At 34.6% G+C, this 14,766-nt stretch overlaps 1 long non-coding RNA gene across 1 annotated transcript in view; it reads right to left on the bottom strand.

The window, feature by feature from the left end:
- Positions 1–5,599: 5,599 nt before the first annotated feature.
- Positions 5,600–14,766, bottom strand: part of LOC121251414 — a 31,328-nt gene continuing 22,161 nt past the window's right edge. The window contains exon 3 of the long non-coding RNA XR_005938014.1: positions 5,600–5,639. This is a non-coding gene — a long non-coding RNA (uncharacterized LOC121251414). The remainder of the gene's footprint in view (positions 5,640–14,766) is intronic.

Below are 14,766 nucleotides of genomic sequence, written 5' to 3'. Positions count from 1 at the left end.
CCATAAGGGAGAATGTTTCTTCATAATCTATACCCTCTCTTTGAGTATAGCCCTTCGCCACGAGTCGGGCCTTATATTTGTCAATTGATCCATCTGCCTAACGCTTAATTTTTAAAACCCATTTGTTTCCAATAGATTTGCTCCCAGATGGAAGATCAACTAACTCCCAAACTTGGTTCTTTGCCATAGAACTCATCTCATCTCTCATAGTAACCAACCATTTATTTGAAGCAAGTGAACTTAGTGCTTCCTCATAAGAAGAAGGTTCATCAAAGTCACACGGAACACACATGAAAAATTTCCCTTCATTCTCAAAACAACGACGAGGAATGATTCCACGTTCGCTTCTACGTGACTAAGACTCTTGTGAATTACATTCTAGTGGTATACTCTCATTAGGAGGTAAGTTACTCCCACTATCTTTTGTGATTCTAGGATATGATAATTCTCCACCCTCGCCTAAAGATTGTGTAACTCTCTCAAGTTCTTGCAACTCAAAAAGTTCAAGATCATTCTTTGCTTCACAAATATTGGAGAAATCATTCTTGATAAATGTGACATCACGTGACTCTATTTCTGTCATCCTTCTGTTAGGATGTTCACCAAACATTACATAGCCATTTGAGGTCTCTAAATATCTTATGAAGATATCATTATTTGCTCTAGGGCCAAGTTTCTCATATTTTTGGGATGTGGTGTGAACATAACCCATAGAACCCCGAGACTGCAAATGTTCCAAATTTAGTTTTGCTTCACTCCATAATTCATATGAGATTGAAGGAATGGACTTAGAAGGCACACGGTTCAAAATGTAGGCAACAGCTAGAAGAGCATTCCCCTAAAAAGATATTGGCAGGTTAGTTTGTGCCATCATTGATCGAACCATTTCTAATAATGTACGATTTCTCCTTTTGGCAACACCATTTTGTTGTAGTGTGCCAGGAATCGTTAATTGTCTGTGTATCCCTTTTTGCTCACATAATCCCTGAAATTCTTTAGACAAGTACTCTCGACCACGATTAGTTCGTAGAATTTTTAAATTTCTTTCTTTCTGATTCTCAACCATAGCCACAAAGCACTTGAAGCAGTCTAATGTTTCAAAGCAATGAGAGATCAGATAGACATTACTAAAACGTGAGTAGTCGTCTATAAATGTGAGAAAATAAGAGGTGTTATGGCGTGCCTTCACATTCATTGGTCCACAAATATCAGAATGGACTAGCTCTAAAGGATAAGATGCCCTAAGAGCCTTTCCAAAAGGCTTCCTACAAGCCTTACCAGCTAAACAAGGCTCACACACAGGTAGCGGACATTAGCGAGAGACCCCAGTATTCCTTCTCTAGCTAGTCTAGCCATTCTATATTTTCCTATGTGGCCTAGTCTAGCATGTCATTTCTATGAGTTAGAAACAACATCATCATCATTTGAAGCCATAAAAGAAAATGAAGAATTATCTAAATCCAATATAAGAAAACCATTCGAAAAAAAACCATGTCCATATAAAGCCATATCTAAATAAAAGTTTAGCTGAGGGTCATCAAAGTGAAAAGTAAAACCAAGTTCCAACATAAAAATAACTGAAAATAGATTACATTGAACACCAGGTGCATATAGCATATCATGAAGAAGTAACAAGCACCCTAGACGTATCTTGAGTTGGTAGGTGTCAACTCCAAACACTTCCTCTCAAGTTTCGTTACCTAATATAACGTATTATCTGCCAACTGATATTCTTCTATAATCTATGAACCCAACTAAATCTCAAACTATATGTTTGGTTGCTCCTATGTTTACAATCCATTCAGGGATTGAGTGAGCAACAAAAATATGTGAACAAACATAAGTAATGAGAGAGTTGTGTTTAGGGGATACCTTGTTTGCCTCAGTGCACTCATGAGCAAAGTGTCTCACTTTTCCACAGTTATAGCACTTCAATTTGGACTTGTCCTTGCCAGCACGCTTGCCTCTGTAGCACTTTACTACTTTTCCATCCCTTGGCCCAAAACTATTTGACGCTTAGCAAATCTCCCATGTTGCTTGTACTTAGGCCTGAATGTCTTGCGCTTCCCAACTTAGGCAACAAGTAGAATATTACGGTGCACATCTATGTGCTCCGCCTCTAGCTCCAAAAGTCTTAATATTCTCACTGTGTGTCAAAACAAGCTTCATTTGCCCCAGAGTTGACTCGGGCAAAGATCGTATCACATTGGTAACTTGTTGTTCATCAGTGAGATTATTTCCAACAGCCTTTAGATCACGAATCAAGGCAGACATCGACCTCAAATGTTCAGTCATGGTATGTTTAAGGTCCATAACATACTGCTCAAACCTCAAAGTGAGAGCACGAAGCTAGTTAATGTCCCCCATAGATGATTTTCAGCTGGTTCCACATATCTTGGGCAGTTGGGCAGTTCTCAAACTCTCCAATAAGATCATTGTGCATGCTACTAAGCATGTTAAAGTGCGCACACCGATTTTTCTTTACCCAAGCCTGATAGGCTTCTATATCACAATGATGTTGGGAAGTATTCCCTTTCTCAAGTTGTATCATAAGGTGAGATAGATTTTCAAAGACCTCTTGTTCATTAAGCATATATTGAATTTTTCTATGCCACATATCATGGTTGGTTTCATCCAGTTTTTCTCCTTTAGTAAGGTTAGTAACTACGATCTTAGTAGCCATCACTACATTCATTGCGCGAGATTGACATTAGCACACATTTAATTTTATTCTAAAATCTAATTAGACTATGGAATTCCTTCCTATATAGTGAGATCGAAAATTTCGCAAAGAACTAGTAATCATCTCCTACTATATACGTCCAAATACCATATCTAATTAATATTGAATAAAATTTATGAATGATTTTTTTTTAAATCCTCAAAACTCATACACATATAGTCTATTCATCAAATATGAAAAATCAACAATTATTGCGCTAAACATATAGTGCAAGCTCCACCCGAAGCCACATTGGTAATTTGGTGCATCATGTTAAGGTGACCTTAAAATATATCGATAGACGTGAAACACATCCTTTTATATGGTCTCAACAATAAAATTACATTCTCAATGTTATATTTCCAAAAAAAATCCTACAATAAATTTTCTAGGAAAATAATAAATAAATAGGAATGTCACATCATCAATATACTTATAAGGTACACTTTATTCATTCACATAAAAATAAATACATACATTACACATAAGTCCAACAAATTACCAATGTCAACTCTATCCATCTAAAAAAAAAAAAAACTAATGAACTCATAACATTCGATCACAGTAGTATGCATGATGGTTTAATGGATAGAGAGCCCACATTCTCAACTAATGAGAAGGGTTTAATAGGTCATCAAATCTAGGGACACATGTTCAATATAATGGACATGCATTTAATAATAATTCAATAGATGCATCCACAACTAATCTATATAAATATTACATAACACAAAAAAATTGGACTTGAGGAAGTATGACAAATGTCCTTTTTTTTTTTCCTTAAAAAAAACTTTTTTAGGCTCTCTGTTTCAACAAAAAAAAATATGAATAAACTTTAGACACCAACACATGATTACATGTGTCACACGTGTCACACGTGTCAAAAAATGTCAACAAAAGCCACCGTACACACCTCCATATGCCGCCTATGCATGTGGGCTTCGTTTTGGCTCTAGAGGCTGTTATGCCTCTACTTCACTTGCCACAACGGAGAGTGTACATCACCCCCTCCGCTCATAGTGTTTTCAGACTTCTAAACTTAAAATTCAATCATCTTAATGTGTATGTGTATCGATAAAGTGATTAAAAAATGAGCCAAGTGGATGGGTGGACTACACTCTCTCCAACCGAGAGCGGGACTGGAAAAAAAATACAATTCATCATCTTCTTCCTCAAGCCAAAATTCTGGTTTTTTTAGATTTCGAACAACCATATTCAATCAATCCTAACTTACTCATATGAAGTCCAAATTAAGCATATGATATATCAAATTAAAGCTAATGAACCAAGATTTCCAACAATATAAAATTTATTATAAAAAAAAAGACTGGATTGGCTAAAATTTGGCTCAAAGTCACAATCCAAACAAGAAGTTTTAAAACTAGGGTTTCAGATTTCTTCTTCTATATGCAACGAGACTTCACCAAATTTAATAGACATGTTTATGAAATTATAAGGAATGTTTTCATGTAAATAATTCAACCTTAAACATGTCATACTATAGGCTCTAATGAAAAAAACTGAAACATAAATGACCATGGCATATCATCAATTACATGCTTTTTACACTCATTTCAAAACATCAAACAACATGTAATCATATTCATATGGGCGAAAACAAGCATCACAGGCTCTGATACCAATGTTAAATAAGGTTAAATCTAATTATCTCAAGGAGCAAAATTCCCACAAGGTCGGATCTTTGCTCGTATTTCAATCCACATCATTTTGTTGTTTTCACTTCTATGTCGTTTAGGAGGCTACTAGAGTCTCCTAAAAGATTGCATACTTCAAGATCAAGAGATTTAGATGGTTTCTCTAGGAAAATAAAGAGAGAGAGAAATGAGTGTTTGTAGGACTCTATATCACACACAGACAATTAATGTACGTACTCTTATTTTAAAGAGTTTTCACATCTGGAAGTTAATTAACTTCCCTAAATATGTGGAAGTTAAATAACCTTCATAGAGTTGTGATAGTGGTGGGGAATTAACAAATAACTTCCCCACCCATGTGGACACTACTTGATCATGGGATTTACCCATTACCAACAATGCCCAAAAATAATTAAAAAGCTTTTGTTAATTATTCTGCTCAAAATCCAAACAACATTATCATTTTAGGAATTTATTTATTTTCTAAATAATTTTATAAAGTACCTTTATATCTATTACTATATATAAAAGCGGAGTCATATAATTTCGACGTGACATTTTACCTATAAAAATAGGCATTCTACCCATTAAACTTGAAGTGTTACGTTTATGGAGCGGTAATCCTTATAAAGGCAATGTTTCATCATGAACTGTTGTAACTTTTAAGTTTCATTTCTTTTCTTACATATAAAGATATAAACCGATTCAAATCTCCACTCAAATGCACTATGTCAACCTTTATATTATTTCATCAAATAAACCTCCCTATAAACCGTTTCAAATTTCTCTACTATAAAACCCGGTCTCTCTCAAAATCTCTCTCCCTCATACACAACAATTCGCACATTGCACAGGTTATAAGCTCGTAATAAATAATTTCATAAACTAGATCATTTCCAATTCCCTATATGTAGTGAAACCTGTAATTCAAACATGCATGGCAGGCCAGTACAGTAATTATTTTTGGATAAGGATATCCTTATCCAAAAATAATGACATTATTTATTATTTGTGATAATTATTTATATAATTTAATGAGCGTTAGCTACGAGATATGGAGATAATTACTTGCTAAAAAAGTAAATAAATCACATTCATATATGCACAATAAGTTATAACCATTAATGTCTAAAAACATAAGTTTCTTAAAAGAACTTTTAAATTAGGTAGGAGATCATGTAATAAGTTTATTCAAATACTATTTGTAAGGCGATTGAAGCACTCAATGATTGCATAGGTGTTCTATCATTATCTTCTTAGTGCTCTTTGTCATAACCCGCCAGAAATTCATTGGATGAATTTTTTTAGGTTTTAGAAATCTCGTGGAAACACCAAAAAGTTTTCACGAATCGAATAATCGCTTAGGTTTTAGTCTATTGATATAATCAATTTTGCTACTCACTATGATGCCAATAATGCAATTTTATTTATTTTAACTACTTAGAATTGTGAGAATGAGAAATGGTCTGTGCCATTAGTCTCAGATAAATATTTAAGATTTTATGGAGCAATAAAACAATTTTGATTTCTGAAATAACGCTTGTTCGAAAACTCATTTTAAATTGTTCGAGGAATTTAGGAGCGGAAGTTTGCTAAACGAAGTATGCTCCTAGTTTTGTATGATTATTTAATATTTTATAGTGCAAAGTTTTTTTTTCATTTTTCAAAGTGAATAGTAACCTCGATGTTAGCACCTAGATCAGTATTTTTCAAAATCATAGTGTGGAATATCTAAATTAGGTTAGAGAAGTTTTATTTAGACAATTGGCAAGATCTTAGCCACACTTGGTGAATAATAGTGAACACTTGGCACCAAGAGGAACTATGAAATAGAAATGTGAAGGAAATCAAGCTTTGATCATGCCATCTAAGACAAACACTATTCTATCCAACCATCTAATTTATGTCAAACCAAAAAGGGTTTCAACCCTAGTGAAACCCTAAACAATTGGTATCAATTGAAACCCAAAATCTTGGTGAAAACTAAAACCCCAAGTGGTTTCCCCAAACCCCAAAAATTTGCCTCTAAACCCTAGTTGAACTCGATTTTAGCTTAGTATTTAATCATTTAGTTAATCACTTCTAAATTTCATTAACCACTCAAATTCATGTTATTGCATCCTTATTTATTCTTTTAAATCTTGGTAATTTTATTGGGTCAAGAAAATTTAGATTTGGGCTGGATAGCAACCCAAACCCCATTGAAACCCTAAATGGAAGCACACTCGGTTAAGACCCATTAAGGCCCATAAAATTGAGCCACCAAGGAAAGGCTTGTGGAGGAAGTTTCCCCTTACCGAAGTAAACCCCTAATAGTGGTTGATGGGAAGGCCAAGAGCCACCACACCTCCTCCCTCTCACTCGGCAGCAGCAAGGTAGAAATCCATGGGCAACAGCACCTAGTTTTGCACCTGGCTTTGGTTGACACCCCATCACTCAAAGTGTCTTTCACACACCTCCTATCACCCCTATAGATGCTTAAGTGTCGTACTTGTACATTCCCCTTGCATTTGGTCACTTCTCAAGCCTTTTCTTGGAGAGAAAACTAGAGGAGTTCTCGGATAGCTTTTATGGCTAAACTTATTGGACTTTTGTGAAGTAATTGTAATTGTTTTCTCACAAAGTACATTTCACATAAGTTGTTCCTATTCGAGTCTCGTATTTGTTGCTATACTTTTTGTTAATTTTCAAGGTCATTTGATGGTGAAATGTTGGTTTAAGAATGAAGAGGTCATTCTTGGTGATAGTCTGGATAGTATGTGATAATTGGATGCTTTTGACCAAGTTATTAACAAGATCTTGGTCTGATTATTTTATTTTATTTTATAGATTATAGCTAAAATGCTAATATAAAATTTTAATGAAGATTTGTTGCGTGTTATAAGTTTTTTATGAGAGTTTTCCAAAGATTTAAAAAGTTGAAAACTGGGAGGTTGAAAACAAATTTTGTTTTGACTAAACTTGAATCTTTTGTTGTGAAAGCATGCTCCAATGACTTTAATATTTATATATGATATTCTTAGGACTTTGATTTATATGTTAGGATATTAGTTTGAGAATTTATGGTGTTGGTTTTAAAGATACTAATTTTTATGCATAAAAAGGTTCGGATAGGTCTTGTATTTGAGGTTTCCGGGTATATCTATGATTCAATGCAAATTTTTCAAGTGATCTTAGGTGTCATTGACTCACTCAAAAATGAGCAGCACAAATGTTGTCTTAAGTGTAGGAGGATGTCGCGTAATAATTAGGAATAAATTCTTAGATTGTCTCCTCAGGGAAAGTTGCTTAAAATCAAACTCGTTTAAAATGGTGAAAATATTCACAAAGAGAAAATAAAAGTTGTGATATGTGCAATGAATGGAAGAGTGCAACGGGAATAAAAAGGGCACTAGTTATGGACTACATTCATATTTTTAGATTTTTTCGAGTGTCGGAATGAAATGTAAAAAACTAACAAATTGAAATTAACAATCAAGGAACCAACTAAGTTAAAAAAATCTCAATTAATCAGAAAATTAATTAATAAAACTGAAATTATATAGGTCTTAATTAACCTAATATGCAATGGAACTAAAAGATTAACAACACTAAACTAAGAACTAAGCTAGATTAGAAAATAATTAATGCAATATGAAGTGAAGATTGAAAAGCCCCAAAATCAAAATTCTAGGGTTCATCCTTTATTTAAATCACAAATTCTCAAAATCAATCCAAAACAATTGTAATGTCTATTTAATGGAAGCTTAAACAAGTAAGACAAATAACTAACATCAAGTAAATAAACAGTAAATAAAATGCCCAGAGGTCTAAATCAAATATCTCAAAAATATATCATAAACTTTAAACTAAAATTAAATAAATAGTAGAGAGTGGAAAGAGCAAGCCAAATGAAAGGAGATGGAGGTGGTAGGCAGTGGAGGAAGGCTGGGCAGCGGCTTCGTCCCTAGAAAAAAACCCAGCGTGTCGCTGTGTTGTTTTCTTCTCCAGAACCCAAAACCTCATTACTGCGTGCATCTTGTCTCCAAACAAAAAAGAAACTCTTTTGTGTCTTCCAAAACAAAAGTGAAAAGCCCCCTCCCCCCCCCCCCCCCCCCCCCGGCGCCGCGGCTGCGTCCTTAGATTTTCTCCCTATTCAAAACCAAAAAAGCCCATGCTTTTTCTTTCTTTTTTTCTTTTTCGTGCGGCGTGCGTGAGTTTTGTGAAAACCAAAAATACTTTTTTTTTTTGTTTTTTGTTTTTTAAATAAACTCCAAAAAATCTCATGTTTGGCTGCTCCCTTCCATGCATGCATTTTCTTCTTGTGCATTTTTCTTCTAACATTTTTTTTTTTTTGCCTCTTTAAGCAATAGTGCATCTTGGCCTATATATAAAAAATATAAATTAGAAAAAAATAAAATAAAGTGGAAGAATAAAAAATCAAAGATGTGTTGTGGACGTGAAGAAATATTGCCCAATTAAATCACAAGGTATAAAATTAAACATAAATTATGCTATAAATCATTTTAAATCACTACTTGGATTTATGCTTCTTAACTATTTTTCCATCTAAAACCAATAATAATGTAATGAAATAAATAAAATATATTGGTTCTAGATGTATAAAATATGCAATAATTCAACTCAATCAGTCATGCTTAGATATATTCTAGGACTTGATTATTAACCATGTGATGTTATTCATTTGTGAAATATTTAGATCTAATGGTTTGATCTAAACCAAACCAAATAGTTTTCGGTTTTGGTGAAAGTGTGAAAGCCAAATTTTTTATGTTGGATTTTGTAACTTTTTGTGGTTTTGGCTTGATGATTCAAAGCATGATAGTTCTTACGAATGTGTTATGAATTTAATGAGAGTATGATATTAAAATTTGGAATTCTTGGAGTTATTTTGAAAAGAGCTAAAACCTTGAACATTGAGGGTTGTGCTTAATGTTAAAAAACTTGAAGTTTTGTATTGAAGAAATTGTGGTTTTGTGATGTGAGTTTTATTGGTTTTTATAGTGTGTTATTTGAGCATCGGATATGATTTTTTTATGTTGCATATTTTAGTTTTAAATTTTTGTAATTAGATATTTGGATTTATGACAAAATTTACATTTTTCTTGCAAATTTTGGTGAGTTCTTGAATTAGGATGTAAAATCCTTAAATTAGGAGTAAAATGATCATTTTCCCACATGTAGAGGGGTAAAATGACAATTTTATTCTAAATTGGTATTTTTATGTTTCTAAGCTGTTAGTAAGGAGTTCCTACTGTATAGAACTCTCTCCTTACAATTTCCTGTAATTCACGAGTTTAATTTGTCACGCTACAATCACTGTAAGTTAGTTTCTAATTTACTGTCAGAATAGTGTGTGTGTTTGTAAGAGAATAATTGTTCATGTCTTTATGTTCTTATATATGCCATGATATGCTGTGTCACTACATGTATGTCTATTACACGTTATCTTATGTCATGAAATGTTTATTTGTTACGCATTATATCATGTCACTAAATGTTTATCGGTTGCACTTTATATTATGTCATGAAATGTTTATCTATCACATATTATGCCATGTCATGGAATGTTTATGTGGTATATGTTATATCATGTCACGAAATGTTATCTATCACACACTACTTCATCTCATGAAATGCTCATCTGTTTAATGTTATGCCTTGGCATTCATCTCACATATATGTCACGTTACGATACGTCAACTCATCTGTGCTGTTATTTCATGTCACATTATATCTCGAGTACAGAGTGTATCTCGAAAATAGATTTTCTAAGTCAAGTAAAGTCTGTTCACGACTCGAAGTGCTAGGATAGGGTAATATCCTAGTAGAACTCCTTTGTTCACGCTAGAGTATCTAAATTAGTGTGAAATTTCCTAAGTTGATAAAGTACCATCAATAGGCTTCAAATGAAGCCTAACTAACTGGTCACCGAAGCGAAGTAAGGCACCAACGCCAATGATGCAACCCATACATTTAATTTCATGTTATACATACTTGTGCAGGTGCGGATACCTGTCACGAGATATGTACATTACATTTTTCATAGCAGGTGCAGATACCTATGAGCTAATATGTATGCTACGCACTTACATCTAGTGTAGATACTTGTGTTGGGATGCGATATCGGCAGGGGCACATGGCTCAATGGGAACTGTGTAGCAGCCATATGTTCACGTTTATTAATCATGTTTAATTATTAAACAAGATTCCAAGTTCATGCATTTCATGTTCAAGTTCATGTCATTTCATGTTCAGTTTCAAGTTCAAGTTTATGTCATTTCATGTTCAGTTTCAAGTTCAAGTACATGTTCAATTCATGTTCAAGTTCATGTCATTCCAAGTCCAGTTTCAAGTTTGGTCCATGTTCAAGTTCAGTTTATCTCACACCAGTTCAAATCATGTCAGTGCGTGCTATGCTATTCATCAAGTCACGTCAAGTTTATTCATGAACACGATATGCATTCATGCTTTTACTATCATACATGCATCTTTAAACTGTCAGTTGAAGTTCTTCATTAACTTGGTGAGATTTGAAATTTCACTGTAGTAGTCCTAAATACCATTCCCCTCAGAATGGTAAACCATGTGTCAGGACGAAGAGACGAACCGGAGGCTGACCAACTGGAGACGGTTGATTAGACAACAAAGGCATGATGTGGAGCTCATAGCGTCCATGTTTCTATTTATAGATAATATTATGACGTCTCTGACTAAGTTGCGCGAGCTACTCGACGGATTAGCTAATAGATATTTTCACTTACGCTTGTACTTAAGAAGCCCTATCTCTCGTACACTTATGAACACTTATGATTATAGATCTTTTGGACTTATGATGTAATCTGAAACGTCTATCACTTTAAGTTTATGATTTTTATGTTTTGGGATATATCTTGTTTGGTGCAAAGTATTACTTAAAGAAAAAAATTATCCGCTATGAATATTGCATATTGCATATTGTTAGATGCATGTTGCATACATTGCATCTTTAATTGTCATGAAGGGGGGCAAGTAAGCTTGTGTTGCATATCCCGACGCTTCAGAGTATGTCCAATCCCAAGCAGAAACCTGGGGGCGTCATACTCTTCATGAGCAATGTTTGATGGGCTTCAGGCTATGAATAATTTTATTTGAATGTCTTTACACTATATATCATTTACGTGGCATAATTTGATTTGGAAGATAAATTTTAAAATTTGAATCTTACGAATCAAATTATGCCATGTGAGTAGTGTGTGGAGTAAAGGCCTTTAATTAATAGTTCACCAGCAAAAAGCAACCATGAAGCACTAGGTGGGCCTTGAGATCAGTAGTTAATAGTTAGGGACAGTTTTCTATTAGCAGTGAAGATATTGGCAAAAGATTTTAGAAAACTTTGGGGCCTAGTAGGAAGATATTTTCCTTGCAGATGAATGAGAAGAGCAGAAAAGGCTTGTGTTACCACTGTGATGAAAAGTGGAACCCAAGCCATGTTTGTAAACTCGAATGTGTACTTGTTACAGGTAGATGAAAGGGGTGATGGGGAGGAGTTAATTTTTGATAGTGTAGTCAATGAGTCAGTGTTGCAAGAAGAAGAAGTAGAGGTGCCTGAAGATAAATTGGATATTTCAACTCATGCAATTTCTAGTTCACCAAGTCCTAATACTATGAGATTAATGGGGATGATTGGAGTTCATCCTATAGTGATTTTGGTTGATTCAGGAGGTACACAATTTCCTGGATCCAAGGGTGGCACAGTTAGCAAGTTTGAAAATTGAAGAGAAAGCAAGTAAAAGTTGCAAATGGTGAAAAAGTTGTTGAGTACAGGTAGGTGTGAGAATATTGTTGTTAAAATTAGGAAAATATTTTGGAAAGAAGAATGGCAAAAAACGGTGGCCAGGTAGTGATCGAGGTACTAGTGAAATGGTTGGCTACTTCATCAGGGACAGCACTTGGAAAAGTCTATGTTGAGGGACCTTTACCCACACCTTGTGGGCAAAGTTCTTAAAAGAGGAAGGGTTCAGAATGTCACGATGGCCTATGAATCTGCAGCTAGAGGAGTCTTAAGAAGGTTATCAAGTAAGGGAAAGGAAGTATAGAGGCAAACAAGGAAGAGTAGAAGAGTTCATAGCCACTACCTTGTGGATAAGGCTCTTGTAAGCAGGGGAGAATTGTCATGGGTGCGGCTAAAGTAATAGAAATTTAAAGAGTTAAAAACATGAATTGAGTTTAGTTAAACGGTGCGTTGTCAAATGTTGTATATGATGTAATTGTAATTAGTGAAAGAAAAATGCTACCCGCAACCGCCTTGGGGAACCCCTGCGGCATCGTGTCCAACGTGGCAAAGCAACGACGTCGTTAGCACTCTGTCTTCGTTCCTATTTCACCCCCATCCCCACGAATAGGGGTGTAAATTCAAACCGAAAAATCAGAAAATAGATATGAACCGGACCGGACCGAACCAGTTTTACCGGTTTTGAACCAGTTCTTAGAATGTGAAAACCGGCCGGTTCCGGTCTGGTTCTAGTTTTAGGATTTTTTAGACCGGACCAGACTAGTTGATAAAAAATATATATATATAAAATAATATTTGTATTACTGTATATATAAGTTTTATACAAAATATTATATATATATATATATATTAATATATATAAGTTTTATATATTATGTATAATTATAAATTTTTATGTGAAATTTTTATATATAATTATATATATTCATATATGAAATAATTTCTTATTATAATTTATAAATTAATACATAAAATGTTAATACTAAATCACTAAAAAATTATAACTAATACTAATATATAACTTATAACTATACCAATAGTCTAATATTAATACACTATTATATAGTCTAATATATTAATAAAAGTATAAAACAATTTTTTTTAAATCAAATTTTTTTTTATAAACAAATTTTTAATGAAAAATTGTAAAACTTACATTTTAAAAAAACTGGAAAATCGAACCAGATCGGACTGGAAACCGGTAAAACTGGAAGCACCGGTTTAGGTGGGTAACCGGTGCGTAATCGGTTTTGAAAAATACAAAACCGGTATATACCGGTTTGGTCCTAAATTTTGTCCAAAACCGGACTGAACCGGACCAGTTACACCCCTACCCACGAATGCTACATCCTCCACTCTGTCTTCATTTCTTCGTCTTCTACATCCACACGAAGCCCCATCATCCTCCAAGAAGTCGCCGCCCCACAAAGTCGAAGCCCGTCGCAACCCAATCTTCGTCTTCTCCACAGCCGTCGTTGTGTTCTTCATGAACCCACAGACCCACAGAACCCACACGAACACCCGAAGTCACTGTCTTAATCTTCTCCACCACTTCCCTTGTTCCTATGTCCCCAATCTTTTATTTCTCTATTTTTTTTTTGTCCTTTTTTTTGCTGGGTGGAATCTTTTGTAATTGTCAGGGTGAATCAAGAGGCTAATGTCTATTAATATTTATGTAGTGTAAATTTTCTACCCACAAAAGAACACCAATGACCTTAGCTCAAGATTAAGAATCAGAAAATGAAGAAACCCCTAAAAAAAATGACGACACCCCATTAAAAAAAAAAAATCGGGACCTGCACTTACAAGATGATTTACGATGTGGAAAAGGATGCTTAGGATGAGATGCCAGAAGGCATGCTAGCAGGATGGAGAGGACCAGTGGCAGCCATGGATGAGGAGGTGATGTATGCTTTGGATGAGGCCAAAGGTTCTCTAAGAAAGCACGTTCCAGAGAGGGACGTGTGGGACAACATATTGGAGTTCGAGAGTTTTTTATTTTTTTAGTGAATTTTGGACTCAAACAATGAGTTTCAATCGGTTTTAGTCCACTTTTCAATTTTTTTTTTAATTTTTGACAGATGCTGACATCACGATTACACAACGGTTCCGCACGCCGGTTGCATGTAGCAATGCTGTTAGTGAAATGGTGAGTTTAGCATCCATAAGTGAAACGATGAGTTTAGATGTAATTTGAACATTGGTAGAAATGGGGCATTTTATGTGTAAACCTTGTAAACACATTGAAGTATAAAAGCGTAAGTCTAAAGGTAAGAGGTATCGAATTCGTTGTTTGTTAATTCCTTTGGAGGTGGGATTTACCTCGAATAAATCCATTTTCTCTCCAAGATTTCAGTTGTTGGATTCTTGAATTCTTGTTCTTCTCGTTCTGGTTTTCGGTGGTAATTCCTAATCTATTATGAGTTACTAGTCGAGCCCTGATAGAAGACAACGGAGCAAAGGGAGAGAGATGGATGTGGCTTACCGAGAAAAAAACAGTACGACAAAGCTGATAGCTGAACCAAGGACTACGATGGTGAATATATGAACCCCTCTGTGCACGGTGGCAAAATGCTAAGATAGAAGAATATGTGGTGCCTTAAACCAAGAAAACA

This window comes from Juglans microcarpa x Juglans regia, chromosome 2S (assembly GCF_004785595.1).
Source record: "Juglans microcarpa x Juglans regia isolate MS1-56 chromosome 2S, Jm3101_v1.0, whole genome shotgun sequence".
Lineage (NCBI taxonomy): Eukaryota > Viridiplantae > Streptophyta > Magnoliopsida > Fagales > Juglandaceae > Juglans > Juglans microcarpa x Juglans regia.
This window is presented reverse-complemented; position numbering and strand designations above follow the sequence as displayed.